The sequence below is a fragment of the Cryptomeria japonica genome, chromosome 7 (assembly GCF_030272615.1).
Source record: "Cryptomeria japonica chromosome 7, Sugi_1.0, whole genome shotgun sequence".
NCBI lineage: Eukaryota > Viridiplantae > Streptophyta > Pinopsida > Cupressales > Cupressaceae > Cryptomeria > Cryptomeria japonica.
The window spans coordinates 345,815,453-345,836,864 of NC_081411.1; positions in this window are offsets into that span (position 1 = coordinate 345,815,453).

The following is a 21,412-nucleotide window of genomic DNA, read 5'->3' on the forward strand; positions in this document are numbered from 1 at the left end:
ATTTTTCACATTGATTGCACTCCTCAAGGGGAGTTTGGCGGTGAGTTTGGTTAATGATTTAATTGCTATATCATTTTATTGGAGATTGTTGGTTGTCTTCCATAGGGGGAGACTTTTTTGGCATTTCTTGGCACTTGGATGTTTTTCACATCTAGTGTTGCCATCAATGCCAAAGGGGGAGATTGTTGGCAATATGAAAGAATTGATTATGTGTTGCATTGATGTTTTGTCATTGATGTCAACACTAGCTATTATGGTTGTTTACCAGATTCTAGTAGAAGGATTGGATTGGGAAGATTATCAGTTGATTGTCATCGGTATGATTTGAATGACGGAATAAGTTTGTATGAGTATTTCATATGCTTCTAAAGTATGTTTCAGTCAGTTGGTATTGACTTGATGATCAAATGTTATCTTATGTTCTAGTAATCCTTCTTTGTAGGTATGGTAAGGGTTTCACCAGTAGAGATTTATTGAAGATCTTTGATGTAACGCATAAACACAGTGTTGGTGCAACTTCTAGAAGGGATTCAGGATGTTGATGGTGATTGTGTTCATGCCTCGATTGATTGGTGTCATTGCTTTGGCATGTGTGGATCTAATTTAGGTCTAGTGATATCTAGGTTATGGATGGGTTTCATGAAATGTCTTGGTGGATCCTTCCAATGCGCTTCCAGGATGTTTTATTGATTGGATGATGTTTGTTTGGCCTTAGGCTGACATGTTTTATGATTTTATTTCAGGATTATATAATGGATCTATTGAATTATCATTTGGGTGGCTGACCTAATTGTTTAGGTCTAGGGCTTGTATAAATATATGTAGGATCTCATTATAGATCATAGGCAAGGAGAAAATAATGTAATAATGATTTTTTGAAGAGGATTTGGTCAATAATAGGTGATCGAGTTGGGTTTATGTAAGAGGTTTTAGATCTCCAGTATTGAGCTTATAAACCAGAACTATAATATTGCATGTTTGATGCTACCAGAGGCAATTCTTCTTTTTGGATTGTTGTCCAAATATTTTGAGGTGGTTGACCTCTTTTGTAGTCAGAGAGACTACATTGTGATGAGCAGTGCACTCTAGGCAGTGTGCCTTCCTGCATGTGCAAGCCCCTATTGTAATCATATACTTTCTGTAGAAGTATCATCTAACTGTGCGTAGGGTTTCCACGTGCAAATCACGGTGTTATGTGTTATGGTTGCATGGTATTGATTTTCTATTTTTCAATTATGATTTAATGCTTCATCAATTATTTTGGTATCTTTTTTCTTATATTCCGGTAAAAGATTTTAAGTACTTTAATTCACATAATCTTTTGAAAACTGATTCACCCCCCCTCTAAGTTTTCCACTGATTATCTTAACAAGTACAGTATAGTTTGAAAGCAATAATAAAAGGTCATGGGAAATTATTATATTTTATTGTAAGAAAAAGGGTCACATAGATTATGCTTGTAGAACTTGAGCTAATGATGTTCTTTAAGAAAAACTTAGAGATCAATCAAATGAAGGTAGCTTATCTTGTATTGAAAATGACTTTCTACCAAATAATAATGGTTTTGTTGAGAATGGATATATACTTTAAGCCTTCCCATTTTGAGGTTGGTGTTATTAAATAATGGAGTAGCTTCCATTATCTCAAGCTAGCTTCTTGCTTTGAGATGGTACTTTGCATGAGAAGTAGTTTTGGTTTGTTTCATATCTTTTCTTGATAATGAGAAATTTAAAAATAGATGTATTGTGAATTCTGATTTTTTGACATGGGCAATGGGTATTGTTTTGATTTTAATATAGATTATTATCCAATGATTTACAATGCTATAACAAATAATCATCAAAAAAATTCATGGAGCTATATTGCAGCTCAATATTGATTTTTGTAAAATAACTCAAGTGTCTTGATCATTAGAGAGTTCGAGATTAGGAAATTGAGAATTCAACTTGAAGATATGCCCTTCCAAGGGTCACAAGTTAGGTTGTTGGATCTTTCCCTAATTCAAGATTTATTTTCTTTTATAAATATGTTTTGAAAAATATGTGTTTATTATATGTAATCAACAAGTTTAATGATGTAAACCATAAGGGGTAATTCCCTTGGCATTAAGTGAAATTTGAGATTTTAGGTGTACATTTTTTAGGAACAATTAAAAAAGGGAATATTAGCATTATTTAATTTTTTCCTAGTGTAATTAATAGTTACTATAAATGTTATATCCATTATACACTATATATTGGTGATTAATGTGTAATAAATCATTCTTTTCACTATCTTCATTCAAAGTTTCAATGGAGTGTTGAATGTGGTAAACTGTCTTTGAATCCCATGTTATTTATTGAAATCTAACTATACATTTTTCATATATAATTGCATTATTTGGTCTAGTAACCTTAATGTGTTGACCATTTTATTTTTTGACTAAGTATCTAAGCTCAAATAAAATGTCAACAACTTCTTATTCATCAACCAAATAATAAATCCATATTTTATGATAAAATTAATCAATAGTAGTAATAAATTAGTTGGATTTATTTTATTAAATGTTTTCATAAGACTATTAAAATTACTATGAATAATCTCAACATACTTTGTATCCAACTTCTAGACAAGACATATAAAAGTGAGTCAAAATGTTATTTACAAAAAAATATATTTCTCACAAACTTTTCATTAATTATTGTAGCATCCTAAATTATACTTGCCTACAATTTTGCCCTCACTTAGGCCTCACTTTGGCATTCACCATCTAAGGTCTAATTGAAGCTCTAATTTTTCTCACACTAGTCATCATACTTAAAATTCTATTGTCTATAGTTTCCTCCCCTTAATCTTGGGACCATTACTTTGGGTACCACAATCCTCTCAAAATGGGCCCATTTTGGGGCCACATAACGGTCACTCAATTTGAGTAGGAACCTAGATTTTGTATCGGACTGTGTCAAAAATTAAATTTACTTTTTGACTAGCAAGTATAAAAGGAGGTCTACCCTTTTCATTTCAAACCCAACACTCATAATTCTAAATCATAATCCACTTAGGAGAGAAAAATTGAGACCCTACATTCAAGTGAAAGCAATCAATCTTCTATCAAGCATTGGAGAAAAATTAAAGTCAAGATTCAAGTATTAGAGATGACATTCATGTTCAATATTTTCTGAAGACTATCTACATGAAACCCTTATTCCTCGTGAAAAAAAACAAAACTTCATTCAATCTTTTTTAAAATGGTTATATTTTTAAGCAATATTTTGTAGTAGATCTTTGTTAAAGGGTTTCTAGTCCCTTCAAAACCTGTTTGTTCCTTAGTAAAAAATAAAACTTCATTAAAGGTATATCATTAGTGTTTTCGATATTTTTTGTCTTTCCCTCAAAAGGAAATCATTTTATTCTAGTATTTCATTTACATTTTAATTTTATTTCATGGTTAATTCCAAAACCAGGGTTTGGCTTAATGCAAACCCCTATTCCCAATGATTTTCTCCTTTTCACTTTATACAAGATCAAATATAGAGTTGCATTTAGGAGGAACAATGGGATTCATAGAGACAAATAGGTTCCTTTTTCGATGGAAAGAAATTTGGAGGACCAAAGTGACCACCACCATGGTCCCAATTTTTCAGGCCAAATTTCTGTAAACATATCCAAACCTTCATCCACTACTCAGATCTAGGTTATGGCACCATTTGATGACTGTAGCTCACTATTTATGCATACTTTCTTCAATAATCCACCATTGTAGCCTAATATTAAATTAAATCAAAATACAATATAATTACAAGGGAAATATTCGAACTCCATCTAATCTAGATCTATCAAGTTCTTATATTTCCCTAATGTAATGGTAATCAAGTAAAATTAGTTGGCATACTACATTTAATGGTGAATCCCTAATTTTTCACCTCATTACATTTTGGTGAAAGCAACATCTTGGACCTTAATTTATAATTTATGTTCTAAGATCTGATTATTTATGCATTTTCAAATTCAAATTTAGATTTACAAGTTTAATGTAGTTCCTGTCCGTGGTTCATAATCTATGGTGGTTATAATGTGTAATGCCCACCGAAATACCCTAGAGAAAATAACTAAACTAACTTAACAAATAGAGATTTTTTTTTTAAAACATCTTCTTAGTGGAACATAGTAAACTATCTTTACTCCAAATCATGTATCAACATAACATGAATGCATACAATATCATGAAGAAAACCATAACCTCATAAAATGTAAGCAGAAATAGAATTATAACAAATATCATCTCAATGTGTACCTATAATTATTCATTCATTCATCTATCAACCCAATATTATCCAATACATCTCATTATGAAATCATCCCACTACAAGTCCTAATTCCCAGAACAAGAACCAGAGTTAAAAAGAAGGAGAAGAAGCCTAATAAGTACCTAGATGATCTCAAAGCTATTGCGGCCACCTATGACCAGCTGGTGATAAAGGCAGAGGACCTTTTGAAGACTCTCTAATTGTGTAGTGCTTTCCTAGTTTCCTTGTTGTTTCTATCTTTCACTGTCTTTTCGGTTTGTTCTCTTTTTTGCCAATGGTTTTGTAAGCGGTTTATATGCTTTGGAATCTCTTTGATGACTTTTCTTAAGTTCCTATGTTAAAGATTTTGGGTCCTGAAAACCTATTTTTCTTATTAATCAGAACATATATTCACTAGATATTAATTACATAGTTTTCATCACTATTACATCTCTCTCGAAACACAAAATACATGATATCTATTATAATTACATAGATTACACTCAAAAAGAGTCCATCCACAAGATGAGATAATATAAATCCATAGCCACACACACAAGCATCCAATGAAGAATATCCCAATGGAAGAAGGCATCAAACCACCTTGTAGAGACCTAAAATTAATATTTAATCAATTTAATTCAACATGATTAATTGTTTTAATTGTGTTATCCTTATTCCTCCCAGTGTTAATTAAATGTAATTTAATTAATCCTATCACTATGGTCCAATAATTAGTTTATCAAATAAATTAATTATTCCCCTATTCTTCTAAATTCCCTCCACTAATTATTTCCTCTAAACCCACTCAGTTATGTGATTCCTACAAATATCTTTTCCTAATCCCACTCAACCTAATTAATCCTTCTAGAATCTCTCATAATCATGCTTATCATTATTCTCCAATTTTTAATTCCCACTCGTGTCACATCAACATTGAGCCTCTCAAAGAAATTCAAATTTCTTTGAATCCCTCAATGCATCCTTATTTTGGAAATTTTAATTTCTCATTTTGAATTCAAATTTCCTTTCCCCCCTCTTCTCAAGGAATTTTATATTCCTATTTATTTTACCAAGGCACCCTTGATCCATGCCTTCTATCTCAAATCAATCTCAACCCTCCATAAGGAAATCAATCTTGGCCCTTCCTTGGCCTCCTTTGGAGATCATTTCCTCCTCAAAGGATAATCTTCACCATAGCATCCTCATTCTACTTATGTCCTCTTCTATCTTCTATTATCATGCCATCATAATGTCTTCATGATCCTCTATCCAATCCTCTTCTAATACAAATCCTCACCTATCTATCACAATCCAATCCAGATATTGATCCAACAATCTTATTGAAGCAAAGGAGAGCCAACCACATTAAGCAATCTAGGAGAAAAACAACATCAAGTTGGAGGCATTTAGGTGCACTTCAACTTCATCCAAGCTCCATTGAAGAAGAAGGTCAAACCAAGGTATAATTGGGTTTTATTGCATTGTTCGTGTTTCATGCTTTATTGCTTGTTTATTTGCAATCTAACCATCTTATTCTCCTTCTAAATCTTTTTCCCCTCTTCACACTTGACCATGTGAAACCAAATAGGAACCACCCCACATGCTAGGAGATGACATGGGGATCCAACTCACACTCTATTAGGAACTAGGAAGCACAACTGAGAGGGGGAGGGTGAATCAGTTGTTAACCAGTTGTCATAAGTTATAACCCAAATGAAAGTTATTCAAACTTAAACTTAGTGTCAGTAAGCCAAATTTAAATGTTGGTAAAATAGATTAACAGTTATAGCAGTGTCGGTATAACTTAATGTATGAAATAGAAAGAGAAACAACAGCCACAACACATGACACAAAGATTTATACGTGGAAACCCGATAAGGGAAAAACCAAGGTGGGAAACCTTACCCACAATCAGATGATACTACTGTAGATAGTATATGTATACAAATGGGGTCTATACATGCAAAAAGGCCAACCGCCTAGAGCTCACTGCTCAATCACAAAATAGGAGTCACACTAACTACACAATTGGATGGTTAAATCCAATGATAATGTACTACACAAAAGAGCATCTGCAATGCTGGATTGAGTATCGGTTAAGCTTTGAACATGAGTGCTAATAAACTTCCTTCAACCTTCAAATAATGTTTGCATGATTCTCACAAGGATCTTCTCTTCTTCTCTTCAATATACACTCACACAATTACCATTCCATATCATCATATCTCACAAATGAGATCTTACAATCATTTGTACAAAACCTAAGACCACATGATGAGGTCGGCTCAATAAATGATATTATAATTAAATAAATTACAAATAAGTCTCAATATGTTGGCTCAATACAATTAACCAGTCAATAAACCATCTCCATAATGTGTCATGCTGATTTGGAATCATACATCACGTACCAGTCCATAACCTAGACCTATTTGCTAGTGAAGGAAAATCTGTCAAGCCGATTAGACCAATAAGCAAAACACCAAATCCAAACTTCCAATCCATGTGTTTGCCATAATCAAATGATCTCTAGATGATAACAAGTCATCATCACTGTCGATGAACAATATACCGGTGATTGTATATAAGATAATATCCATTTCGGGACCACAATGTGTCAGTGCGATAGTAAACCAATATAACCATAGAGCCAAAACAACAATGTAGACCTCCAAGAAGACAAGTGTTGACATCAATGACAAAACCAATGCAACACATGATGAAGTCATCCATAATACCAATAATCTCCCCCTTTGGCATTCATGGCAACACTAGATAGAAAACCATCTAAGTGTGAAAAACAAAATGCCAAAACCAATGACCAACAATCTCCCAAAGATAGATCAATACAATTTGTTACATTACCAAAATACAACTCTCCAAGAATATATCTCACCAAAGGAATAATGTTTTTCCATAGATATCTCTCCCCCTTTGACATCAAATGCCAAAGTAGTTAAGAATTAATAAACAATCATACAACTGACTACTCCCCTTGAGCAGTAGCTCTCCTCTATCAAAGCCAGAAAAAGATTTTGTTGTTAGTTCCTGTCAGTTTGATGCCAATATTCATCACTCAAGTCTCTGTTGGTGGGGAAATTACCCCAAGCTACTATCTGAGATATTCAAATATTTCCTTAGGAAAAGGATTTGTAAAGATATCTGCAATTTGGTCTTTAGTATTCACATAAGCCAATCTTACCTCATTTGCTTCAACATTGTCTTTCAAAAAATTATACTTAATAGAAACATGTTTTGTCTTAGAGTGAAATACCAGATTCTTTGATATATCAACTGTTGTTGAATTATCACAGTAAATGATGATTGGTCCTTTACATTTTACCTTTATATCCTTCAACATTTGTTTGATCCACAATACCTAAGTACAATTAGTTGTTGGTGCAACATATTCTGATTCTATTGCAGATAATGATGTACAAGTCTGCTTCCTACTTATCCATGAAATCAATCTTCTACCAAGAAAGAATGCACCACTACTGGTACTCTTTCTGTCATCTACATCTCCTGTCCAATTTCCATCAATATATGCACATAAATCAAAATTTTCATCTTTAGGATACCATAAACGAAGTTTTGTTGTGCCTTGTAGGTACCAGAAAATCCTTTTAACTATTGATTCATGATTTTCTTTAGGATTGCTTTAAAATCTAGATACAATACATACTACATTCATTATATCAAGTATTTTTTGTGTCAAATATAGTAAACCTCCAATCATAGATTTGTACCTTATCAGATTAATAGGAGCTGAATCATCCTCCAATGTCAATTTATTAGTTGTAGTCATAGGAGTACTTACCGGTTTAGAGTTTTCCATACCAAATTTCTTCAAAAGTTCCTTCAAGTACTTTGTTTGACATATGAATATACCTTTATCAGTTTGTGAAATCTGCAAACCTAAAAATAATTTTATCTCTCCAATCATAGACATTTCAAATTCTTCTTACACTTATTAGTAAAGTCTTTACATAACTCTTCTTTACCTCCAAAAATGATATCATCCACAAAAACTTCAATAACCAAAATATCATCATTAGTAACTTTTTAATGCAAATTGCTGTCAGCATTACCTTTTGTGTAACCAAGCTTCAAAAGATATTTATCCAATCTATCATACCAAGCTTTGGGAGCTTGCTTCAATCCATATAAAGCTTTCCTTAGCCTGCAAACCATTTTCTTACCTTCTGTCAAAGAAAATTCATCAGGTTGTTCAATATAAAGTTCCTCTTCAAGATCTCCATTCAAAAATGCACATTTTACATCCATCTAATAAACTTTATAGTTCTTATAAGCTGCAAATTTTAGAAATAGTCTAACTGCCTCAATTCTAGCTACCGGTGCAAACGTTTCATTGTAATCTATTCCTTCTTTATGTGAAAAACCTTTACAAATTAATCTTGCTTTGTTCCTTATTACTTCACCATCTTCATTAAGTTTATTTCTGAATACCCATTTAGTTCCAATTACATTTTTGTCTTTAGGCCAGGGAACCAATGTCCAAGTATTATTCTTTTCAATTTGTTCTAATTCATCTTCCATTTCTTTTATCCAATATTTATCTTCACATGCTTCAATAACAAATCTTGGCTCAATTTGATAAATTAAGCATACCTCTTCATTTTCTAGTCTTCCTCTAGTCATAACACCTTGATTCTTGTTTCCACTTATTTGATTCTCTGAATGATTCAATCTTACATACATGGGTTTGTTCTAATTTACATTCACATGATGTTGTTCTTCAGTCATAGTTCAGTTCTCTAATGATGCTAGAGTGACTAGATCTACATTCTATACTGGTTCAATCTATGTCAATTCATTTATAATCATTTCTATTGCCAATTCTACAAATCTTGATTCTCCAAAATGTTCATCTATCTTCACATTAATGCTCTCAATGATTTTCTGCAATCTTTTATTATAGCATCTATATGCCTTACTTCTAGATGAATAACCAAGAAATATTCCTTCATCACTTCTAGGATCAAATTTTCCAACATGCTTATCTCTTCTAATATAACATTTTTCTCCAAATATTCTGAAGTATTTAAGAGTAGGAATATGTCCAAACCATAGTTCATAAGGTGTCTTACCGGTTTCACTTTTGATGTGAACTTTATTGAAAGTATAAACCGATGTATTCACTGCTTCTCTCCAGTACACATGAGATAAATTTGCTTCTATCAACTTGCTTCTTGCTGCATCCAGAATAGTTATGTTCTTCCTTTCCACAACTCCATTCTGTTGGGGTGTCCGGGGTACTGATAGTTGTCTTTTGATTCCGTTCACTTCATAGAATGCATTAAATTCTCTAGATATAAATTCTCCTCCTTGATCCGATCTCAAAAATTTAATTTTCTTGCCAGTTTCATTCTCTACCATTGCCTTGAATATCTTGAATCTTCCAAAAGCTTCTGATTTCTCCTTGAGAAAAGTATCCCAACATATTCTAGAATAATCATCAATTATTAGCATAGAGTATCTATCACCTTGTAGACTTCTTGTTCTTGTTGGACCACACAAAATAGTATGAATTAAATCAAGAATATTATTGGATTTCTTAGTAATGCTCTTAAAACTTGTTTTAACTTGCTTTCCCATTTGACATTCCTTACATACCTGATTATGAGGTTTCACAATCTTAGGTAAATCCCTTACTGCCTTAGTTGAACTGATCTTTACAATGAACTCAAAATTCACATGATAGATTCTTTTATGCCATAACCAACTTTCATCAATGTGTCCAATCAAACATGTCTTATCACTAGTATTCAAATGAAAGATTTTACCTTTAGTCTAATTACTGATTGCAATCTCCAATCCAGTTCGGTTTATGATTTTGCATTTTCCATTCTTGAATTGTAACTGAAATTCTTTTTCTACTAATTGACCAACACTCAAAAGATTATTCTTTAAACCTTCTACATAATAAACATTGTTAGTAACATGCTTACCATCCAAAGATATAGTACCTTTTCCTTTGATTAAACAAGCTTTATCATCTCCAATCCTTACTAGACCTCAATGAATTTCTTGAAATGATATGAATCTACTTTTATCTCTAGTCATATGATGCGAGCATACACTATCTATAATCCATTCATTCTTTTCATCAATTTTTGTTGCTAGTGCTTGCTCTACCGGTTTGACAATAGGTGTCGGTGAATCTTCCTTTAATCCAACAAATACCCATCCACTATTGGTTAGATTCAATGACTATCCCAAAGACACTGAGAGGGGGGGGGAATCAGTGTCTAACTGGTTAATGGAATATTTAAACTTATTTATAACTTTCAAACCCAAATCAATATACCGGTAAACAAGAAATAATGCAGTAAACATAAATAACAGAGATAGCATAAGTGCACACCATAACACAAGATATTTTAACGAGGAAACCTGGTGTGGGAAAAACATCGGTGGGATTTGTGACCCACAATTTTTACTCACTGGCCAATATGAATAAATATTACTTACAATTGGGGCCTACACATGCAGGGAGGCCAACAGCCTAGAGCACACTGCTCAATGAAGAGTCTCACTGACTACAATATGGATAATTAAATCCAATACAATGTACTACTTAAAAGAGAATCTCTAATGCCTAGTTCAATAGGTTTAAGCTTAGTCATATACCATAACCAAAACCTTTGTTGTCTACTATATCACCTTATACAATATTCACCTATCCATACCTTATCATTACAAAATTACCTATTAGATCTCATACATATATGAGTCTTTACAATATACCAAGTCAGCTTACAAATAATTAATTACAATTAAAATATAGTTCACATAAACAAAACATGTCACATGTTGGCCTGAGTGCCAGTATACTTCATTTGCCAATGTAATCTAGATGTCGGTGAATATGTCAGCTGGTGTCGGTATTTGCCGGTGATTGTGTCTATGATTCCGGTGCATGTAGAAACCTAATACCAGTTGGTTGCCATCAATGAAAACATCGACCATATTCTCATTAGAGTGTAGAATGCCAACAATCTCCCCCTTTGGCATTGATGGCAACATTTTTGAGAAGAATACATAAAATTGTTATCCAAAAGTGAATTCCAAAATCCAATCCCAAAAATGTGTGCTCCCCCTGAGCAAGTGATCTCCTCTGTGCAATTATTTTTCTCCATACTACTACTCCCCCTTTGAAATCAATGGCAACGGATGTCAGAAAGAAAGGAATACAAAAATGCTACCTCATAGCTTGTAACCGATTTCTTATAAGTTGAAAACTGTCAGCCAAAAGTAGATTCAAGCTCTGCATGAATTTGTTATTGTCAGAAAGAATAGTCTCTGTCTACTAGATCATGTCGGTCAGATAATGCATCTACTACTTTGGTGATCATTCTCCTTGAATTGATGCCTTTGATAGCTCAACCCATTGAGTAATAAGACTATCCAGTCTTGGACCAAGTTTAAGTTTTAGTTCACAGGCCTTCAACCTTATTCTTGCCTTTTCTTTCTCAAGCTTCTCTAAATTCTCTTCAAAAACTGCCATTTCCTACTAAAAAGCTGATATAAGTCCCGAAGAACCTATCATATTATCAGCAATATCATCTATCTCCTTCTGTGTTTTCTTAATTTCCTCATCAATATCCTCTGTCAAATAGTGAGATTTATAGGCTTCTCTATACGACTCCTTATACTCCAAAATTGTAGAATTAAGTACTAGTAACAGTGAATCTAAGTGGTCTATATAGTTCTTAGTAGTGCTCACAAAGAATTCACTCTTCTCTTTATCAACTCTCTCCTTAAAAGTAGCCTCATTCACCTTATCTATAGTTAGAACATTTTGAGCAATAAATTTAGACAACGTGTCCAATTTGCCTATAGAATCCTTAATGTGATTTGTCTTGCAGATTGGTGGAATCATCTTCAAGATAGGTAAGGTGTCATGAATAACCTTAAATGCTAAGGCATTGCAATCTGTTATCCTCTTAATAGAATCCAATAGAACCATTGTTACATTAAAGGGTCTAAATTGACTTGTAGATGTTCTCAGTTCAGAAATAACTTTCCTCTCAATAGATACTTCTCCAATTACCTTCACTATTTCTTCCTTATTTCCATCAACTGCTTCCTCTTTATTCACATTTTCTGTCAGTTTCTCTGTCAGTGCTACTACCTATGCTTCCTTTGGTTTAACAGTTTGATTAAGCACCTCTGCAACTACCGGCTTTTCAGACTCAACATGAACCTCTGCCTTAGATTGTTTCTCAGTATTACTCCTTTATCTTCTGCCGGTATCTTAGTCTCTAGTTGCTTAGCTTGTGTCGGGTCCTCGGTGTTCTAAGAGTCAACAGTTTGTGTTGGTGACTTAGAGATCTCACTGATCTTAGCTTCATATGCCTTAACCTTTGTAGTTTCCATGTCTACAACAATGTTAATGTCCTATTTATCAACGTTCAAAGAAAAAAGAATCTTAGAATCCGGGTTAGTGTTATCAAGAGTAACATTTTCAGTTCCCATATCAGGTAGACTAACTGAATGTACCAGTGGAATATCCTGAGCTGGAAGTGGAATATTATCTGTAATCATTATTGAAGGAACACCACCAACTTTTCCTTTTCCCTTATCCTTTTGATATACCTTAAAGGTCTTGTCCACTTTTGGTTTGCTCCTTTCTTCTTTCTTTTCCTTATCCACAAAGAATATATCCCATTTATCTATAGTCTCATCAGCAATCTCCTTAACTCTCCCAGCCATTAGGCTCACTTGCCAGTGTCCATTGATAAATACTAACCAGTTTTCTTTAGAGATTAATCCATCAATTTCCTCTTTTGAATTTACAAGATGAACTGCCAACAATGCTTCAACTTTCAACTTCTTATCAAGTTCCATCACTTATAGTCTTTTTGCTTCTAATTTTAGATAAAGATCATTAGGCAAAACATCCACAACCTCAATCAAAGCATTCTTATAGATGTCTGAATGCAAAATTATGCTCTCTTCTATTGTTTCCCTGTCAGAATCCTTAAAATAATTATACAATTTTCTCACATTAGTTAGATTTCCTTCCTCTATTATCTCATTCAATAATTCTTCTAGAGAGGCGTGACGGGTGTTTGTTTCTTTTTTGGTGTAAGCTTCTTCTTAGGTTCCCTAACTGCCTGCTACTTTTTCCTTAGTGTTCTTGCCTTCTTAGGAGAAGGAGAAGGTACCGATGAGGGTTTTCTCTTCCTCTCAACTCTCTTGAATTCAGCTGCTCTTCCACTGTCAGTATCAAAATATGTTACAATCTATGAAACATGTGCTTCTGGTTGCAATCCTTCAAGCTCACTAGCTAGTATACCACTAATATTCATTACATTTTCCTTTATTTCATTGACCTTCTTAGAGGCATCTATGATAAACTTGTCTCTTTTCTTCCTTTGTTTCTGCATAGATACATTACTCTCAATGATTTCTACACTACCAAATAATTTCTCCGATGGTTCCCTTGGTGCATCAAGTAGAGCTTTTGTTGGCATTATGTGAACCAACATGGCATTATGTAAACCGACATGAAGACATAATGATATTGTATGTTGTCATTGATGTCAATATGGGACATAGGGTGAACTGGCATATGTATGAATCAGTTTATATGCCAAAGTGAAGCGACATATTTGTTCAAGGTGAACCGGCATGTAGTTATGGGAACCGACACATGGAAGCATTGTATGACTACTGGTTGGTAGGTAGCTTCCACTTCAGGGTTTCTGGTTGGAGTACCTCAAGTCTATGTGACTCAATCAGTGATCTTTGTGTGATGAGTTAGCAATATGATGAAAGATAGATCATGTTGCCACATAAGCTCTATGTGTGTGAAGGATCTTGCATGAAGATGACTATTCCTATCTACCTCAGGAATGTGCGAAGTCTGTCAAATGGTGATAATGCATGATGGGTTATCAGCCGCCATGAAAATGGTGGATAATGGTCAATGGAGAATGTCTTGAGATCAATTCAAGATTGATGCATTTAATGCAGCATGATTCAATGGTCAAGATCGAACCATTTAAATTGCTTAACCTAATAAGGTTAAGGTTTAGGGTTTTTGCTACCAACCTATATGTTTCCTATAAGGTCGATGTTGGGTTTCTTTCTGAGGTTGTTGGCAAAAATTGTGAGTGTGTATCCAAGGAAAGTGATACGTGATTCTTGCCAGACCAAAGGAGAGAAGAGATACCTGCAAAGTGAATGGGCAGAAGGAAAAGAGGAGCCTAAACGAATCTGCATTAGCATTAAGTGTTGTTAATAGATCATTGTAATACCTGTTGATCTCTAACCACTTCAACAATTGTAAAATCCCCTAATAGGGTAGCCTTAACTGGCTTGATTCAAAATCCCTTAAATTGGGGGGTCTTAACTGGCTTGTTTCAAATCCCTTAACCGGGTAACTCAAGGCTAATGAGTTCTGAGAAGCTAGAGAAGCTTAGGAGATCCTTTTAGCTATTGAGTTCTTGAAATCCTCAAACAAGGTGACCATACCGGGTTTAACCCTTAACCGGGTGATCCTTAACAGGATCGGTTCCTACTAGAACCTATTGTAATGTCCTTAACTGGACAAGGCTCCTAACAGAGTGAACTTATAAAGAGTTCAAAAATAAGCTTGTGGGTATTCATCCCCACCATGGTTTTTCCCAGTTGGGTTTCCATGTGAAAAATATGTGTGTCATGTGAAATGCTTCTGTCTTGTGATGCTTTGTTTTACCTGTTAAGCACATGAAGGTTCAATATTTTATGCCTATCTATAAAACATATTGAACTCATTGTTGTGAAGATCTGATGGTCAAGTTTACTGGTTTATGCATGAGAATATAATGATACTATAGTATTGAGCTAAGAGGAAAGCTTATTGAGTGACTGGTTCATGACTGATTGAGTTATACTAGATGTTATCAGTTGCACTCTGCTTTACTGGTATCCATGTTTGTTAGTCATTTGGAGCATTTGCTGTCAAACCAGTGTTTGACTGCATTTGTGTTTGTATTGATTCACCCCCCCTCTCAGTACCGGTTTGGTAGTTGTGGTTCATCATTGACCTATCAATTGGTATCAGAGCCCTCCAGGTCCTCTGTTTTGTAAGCTAAACTGCTTGAGGAAAAGATCGTAGTAAAATGATGAAGAGGAAAGGTCCAAAGCTTAATAGGGAAAATTTTGGTATATGGAAAGACAGGATGAAGATATTCATCAAAAGCATGGGTGTTCAACACTGGAGTTATGTTGAAAATGTATATTTTGTTCCTATCGGTACTCTCATTGATGACCAAAAGAGAGAGATACAAGAAAATGGGTAAGTCATGGAAGCCCTCATCAGTAGCCTATCTGAAATTGAATTTATTGATGTTCAGGACAAGGCAAATGCCAAAGAGGTATGGGATGCTCTTGAAAATATCTATGGTGGTGATGAGCATCTAAAACAGGCTAAGGAAGAGAGCTTGAGAGGAAAGTTTGAAGACATGCGAATGGTTGAAGGAGAGACCATTCAACAGTATGGAATAAGAATCAAAATAGTTGTTGGAGAAATAAAGAGTGTAGGTGGCAAAATAGAAGATTCCACTGTGGTAAGCAAAGTCCTAAGATCCCTATTACTAGTCTATGCAATAAGGGTTGCTACTATTCAGGAGCTAAGATCAATAGACAAGTCTAAGGCATCCTTATATTCCATCATAGCCAAGTTGACAGCCTATGAGCTAAATAGTTTTGATGGTAGTGTTCAAAAGATAGAATCAGCTTTTAAAGCTCCTACTATACCATCCAGAAAAGGAAAAGAGCCTAGCACTAGTGGGGAACCTAATCAGAATAGAGAAATGAAGGATGAAGAGTTTCTGATGGAATTTGAAGCTCTTCTTGCTATGAGATTTCCAAAAGGGACTAGTAAATACAAAGGTAAGCTTCCTTTGAACTATTTCTCCTATAACCAGATAGGAAATATTGCTATGAACTATCCTAATAGTGACAACAAGGATAAACCGGAAAGGTTCAAGAAATTCAAAGGAGGAAATCGAAGAAATTGTTTTGTGGCAGTTGATGAAGGTGTCACAGATGAGGAATCAAAAGATGAAGAGAATGAAGACATTGTGTTTGTTGCTGTAAAGGAAGATGTGGCAGACAAGAAGGCTCTTGTCTTCCGATTTGATGATTCCAATGAGTGGATCACTGACAATGGCTATTCTCACCACATGACTAGTGACCGAAGCAAGTTTCTATCCTTAGAGGAGTATGATGGTGGTGTGGTTCACTTTGGCAATGATGCACCATGCATGGTCAAAGGTAGAGGGTCCATCTCTTTGAATGGAAAGAGTAGTGCTGACAATGTGTACTGGGTCGATGGTATTAGACACAACCTTCTAAGTGTTGCCCAACTAAATGACAGTGGTCTCACTCTACAATTCAAGAATGGAGTTTGCAGAATCAAAGGTAAAGATGGTAAATTGGTAGCCACTAGCATGCAGACTAAAGGTAACCTATTTCATCTAAATGCAAATATAAGTACATGTCTTATGGCTAAGCTTGATGATAGCTGGATATGGCATAGGAGATTCTGCCATGTGAACTTTGATAACATTGTGAAGGCTAGTAGGATCAAGGTAGTTAGAGGGTTGCCGGTGCTGAGCAAACCAGATAATACCTTGTGTAGAGAATGTCAATTGGGGAAAATGTCTTCCTCAACCTTTAAAGGTAAATCTTTCACTGCTAACAACTTGCTTGATCTTGTGCATACTAATTTATGTGGTCCTATGAAAACTAGAAGTGTGCAGGGTGATAGGTACTTCATGATTCTCACTGTTGACTACTCAAGAATGATGTGGGTCACATTCTTGAAAGACAAGTCTGAAGCTTTTGGGAAAATCAAAGCTTTTAGAGAATTAGTGGAGAAGGAAAGCGATAAAAGGATCAAATGTCTCAGAACTGAACAAGGAGGGGAATTCACTTCTAGTGAATTCAACAAGTATTGTGAAGAATTTGGCATCAAGAGATAGTTGTCTGCCCCTCGAACTCCATAGCAGAATGGCCTAGCAGAGAGGAATAACCGGAATATGGTTGAAGCAGCTAGAACCATGTTGATCCAAGGAAAGGTTGCTCAAACCTTTTGGAGAGAAGTGGTGAGCACTGCAGTCTACACTATGAACCGGGTACTCATCAAAAAGGGTAAGGACAAAACTCCTTATGAGTATTGGACCGGTAAGACACCTGTGGTTAACTACTTTAAGGTATTTGGTAGCAAATGTTACATCAAGAGGAGTGAACATCAGGGAAAATTTGAAGCTAAATGTGATGAAGGAATATTTTTAGGATATTCCATCAAGAGTAAAGCTTTCAAGTGCTACAACAATAGGACTCAAAGAATTATGGAAAGCATCAATGTAAGAGTTGATGAATCCTCTGAGAAGACTAAGGAAACCGATAGTGAGCAAGTTGTAAATGAATCAGTTGCAACCTTCTGGGAACCGGTTGTCAGTCAACCAAGTACCAGTAACAGTGTTCCTGAATCTGTGAATGTTGATACTGTTGAAGATGAGGATGAAGAAGAAAAGCTAGAAGAACCAGCTAAGACCATTCCTCGATATGTCAAGTTGAATCATGATCCCAAGCAGATCATAGGTGATAAGGATGCAGGAATCCTTACCAGAAGAAAGATCAGAGAAAACTCCTGAAAGATCTCTAAATTTGAGCCTAAGTCATTCAAAGAGGCTCATAAAGATGAAGACTGGATCAAGGCAATGGAAGAAGAACTTGACCAGATAGAGAAAAATGGTACATGGTCCTTGGTACCCAAACCAGAGCATAAAAATGTCATTGGCACCAAATGGGTGTTCAAAAATAAGTTGAATGAGGATGGCTCAGTGATTAGGAATAAAGCCAAACTGGTATGCAAAGGGTATGCTCAAGAAGAAGGTGAAGACTATGGGGAAACTTTTTCTCCTGTAGCCAGATTGGAAGGAGTTTGTATGCTTCTTGCATATGCAGCCTTTAAGAGATTCAAGGTATATCAAATGGATATAAAATCTGTATTCCTAAATGGTGTACTTGAAGAGGATGTGTATATTCAGCAACCAGATGGGTTTGCCCTATCTGAAGATAGTGACATGGTATGTAGGCTACATAAAGCATTATATGGTCTAAAGCAAGCACCTAGGGCATGGTATGAGTGCCTACATTCCCATCTTGTGAATATTGGATTTGAGAGAACAAGTGAAGATACTAATATCTACTTGAAGTCTGAAGGAGATCAGATTCTGATCTGTGAAGTTTTTGTTGATGACATCATCTTTGGTGGAGATGACAAGATGAGTCATGAATTTGCTGATGAGATGAAGGAGTTTGAGATGTCACTCATAGGGGAGATTAAGTTCTTCATTGGACTGCAGATCTAGCAGATGGAAGATGGAATCTTCATCACTCAGTCCAAATATGTCAAAGAGGTGTTGAAGACTTTTGGCATGGAAGATAGCAAATCGGTTGGTACACCAATGGTGATCGGTTGCAAATTGACAAAGGAGGATGATTCCGCACTAGTTGATGAGAAGGAATACTGGTCAATGGTTGGTAAGTTGCATTATGTAGTGCATAGCAGACCGGATATTGCACATGCAGTTGGCATCACTGCAAGGTTCTAGAAGAGTATAAGAGAATCTCACTTGATTGTAGTCAAGCGGATTCTTAGGTATCTGAAGGGAATAGTTGACTATGGATTGTGGTACCCATACAGCAATAATTTTAATCTGAAAGTGTTCATAGATGCTGATTGGGTTGGTAATATGGATGACCGGAAGAGCACAACCGGTGGTGCATTCTTTCTTGGTGGTAGACTGGTCTCATGGATGAGTAAAAAGCAAATTTATATCTCTTAGTCTATAGTGGAAGTGGAGTATGTTGTAGCTTTCATGAACTACACTCAGACAATCTAGATGAAGCATGTACTGGAAGGCTTCAAGATCCCTATATCTGAACTGGTAAGTATATTATGTGATAACACAAGTGCTATCAATATATCAAAGAATCTGGTTTTACATTCTAGAACCAAGCATTTTGAGCTTAAGTATCATTTCTTGAGGGAAAAGGTTCAAAATAAAGAAATTGCACTAGAGCATGTCTCGAGTAAGGAAAAGTTAGCAGACATATTCACCAAGCCTCTCCCAAAGAAAACTTTTGTCCATTTGAGAGGTGAATTAGGGGTATTACCCTTTCAGGAGGTGAAGTAAAAGTGATTGTTCCACATCAGTTAGGTACTGGAAAGACAAAGTTTTGATGATTAGTGTGTTGAAGGATGCCACTCCTTAGGGGGAGCAGCATGATGGAACAGTGATGATTGTACCTCCACTTTGGCATTGTTGTCAAAGGGGGAGAAGGAGTGAAGAGAAAATATATCTGCAGCAAATGGGGAGAAGATGTGAAGTAGAGAAGATATCTTCTATATATTGCCATCAATGCCAAAGGGGGAGATTGTTGGCATTATGTTAACCGACATGGCATTATGTAAACTGGCATGAAGACATAATGATATTGTATGTTGTGATTGATGTCAATATGGGACATAGTGTGAACCGGCATATGTATGAACCATTTTATATGCCAAAGTGAAGCGGCATATTTGTTCAAGGTGAACTGGCACATAGTTATGGGAACCAGCATATGGAAGCATTGTATGACTACCGGTTGGTAGGTAGCTTCCACTTCAGGGTTTCCGGTTGAAGTACCTCAAGTCTATGTGACTCAATCGGTGATCTTTGTGTGATGAGTTAGTAGTATGATGAAGGATAGATCATGTTGCCACGTAAGCTCTGTGTGCGTGAAGGATCTTGCATGAAGATGACTATTCCTATCTATCACAGGAATGTACGAAGTCTATCAAACAATGATAACATGTGATGGTTTATCAGCCACCATGAAAATGGTGGATAATGGTCAATGGAGAATGTCTTGAGATCGTTTCAAGATTGTTGCATTTAACACAACATGATTCAACGGTCAGGATCGAACCGTTTGAATTGCTTAACCTAATAGGTTTAGGGTTTAGGGTTTTTTCTACCTACCTGTATGTTTCCTATAAGGTTGATGTTGGGTTTCTTTCTGAGGTTGTTGGCAAAAATTGTGAGTGTGTATCCAAGGAAAGTGATACATGATTCTTGCTAGACCAAAGGAGAGAAGAGATACCTGCAAAGTGAAGGTGCAGAAGGAAAAGAGGAGCCTAAATGGATCTACATTAGCATTAAGTTTTGTTAATAGATCATTGTAATACTTGTTGATCTCTAACCACTTCAACAGTTGTAAAATCCCCTAATAGGGTAGCCTGAACTGGCTTGATTCAAAATCCCTTAAATTGGGTGGTCTTAACTAACTTGTTTCAAATCCCTTAACCAAGTAACTTGAGGAGATCCTTTCAGCTATTGAGTTCTTGAAATCCTCTAACAAGGTGACCCTACTAGGTTTAACCCTTAACCAGGTATCCCCTAACCAGGTGATCCTTAACACGTTTAGTTCTTACCAGAACCTATTGTAATGTCCTTAACCAGACAAGGCTCCTAATAGAGTGGACTTCTAAAGAGTTTAAAAAGCAGCTCGTGGGTATTCATCACCACCATGGTTTTTCCCAGTTGGGTTTCCATGTGAAAAATATGTGTGTCATCTGAAATGCTTATGTCTTGTGATGCCTTTTTTAACCTCTTAAGCACATGAAGGTTCAATGTTTTATGCCTGTCTATAAAACATATTGAACTCATAATTGTGAAGATCTGATGGTCAAGTTTACTGGTTTATGCATGAGAATATAATGATACTATAGTATTGAGCTAAGAGGAAATCTTATTGAGTGATGGGTTCATGACTGATTGAGCTATACTAGATGTTACCGGTTGCACTCTGCTTAACTAGTATCCCTGTTTGTCAGTCATTTGGAGCATTTGCTATCAAACTAGGTTTTTACTGTATTTGTGTTTGTACTGATTCACCCCCCCTCTCAGTACCGGTTTGGTAGTTGTGGTTCATCATTGACCTATCAGCTTTTGCATATGTCTCCAAAATAGATAGGTCTACCTCATAACCCATCTTAGTAATGCAAATAGTTCTTGGGATAACTGCTTCTATCCATGTCTCATCATATTTAATAACAAAGAAAATTTGAT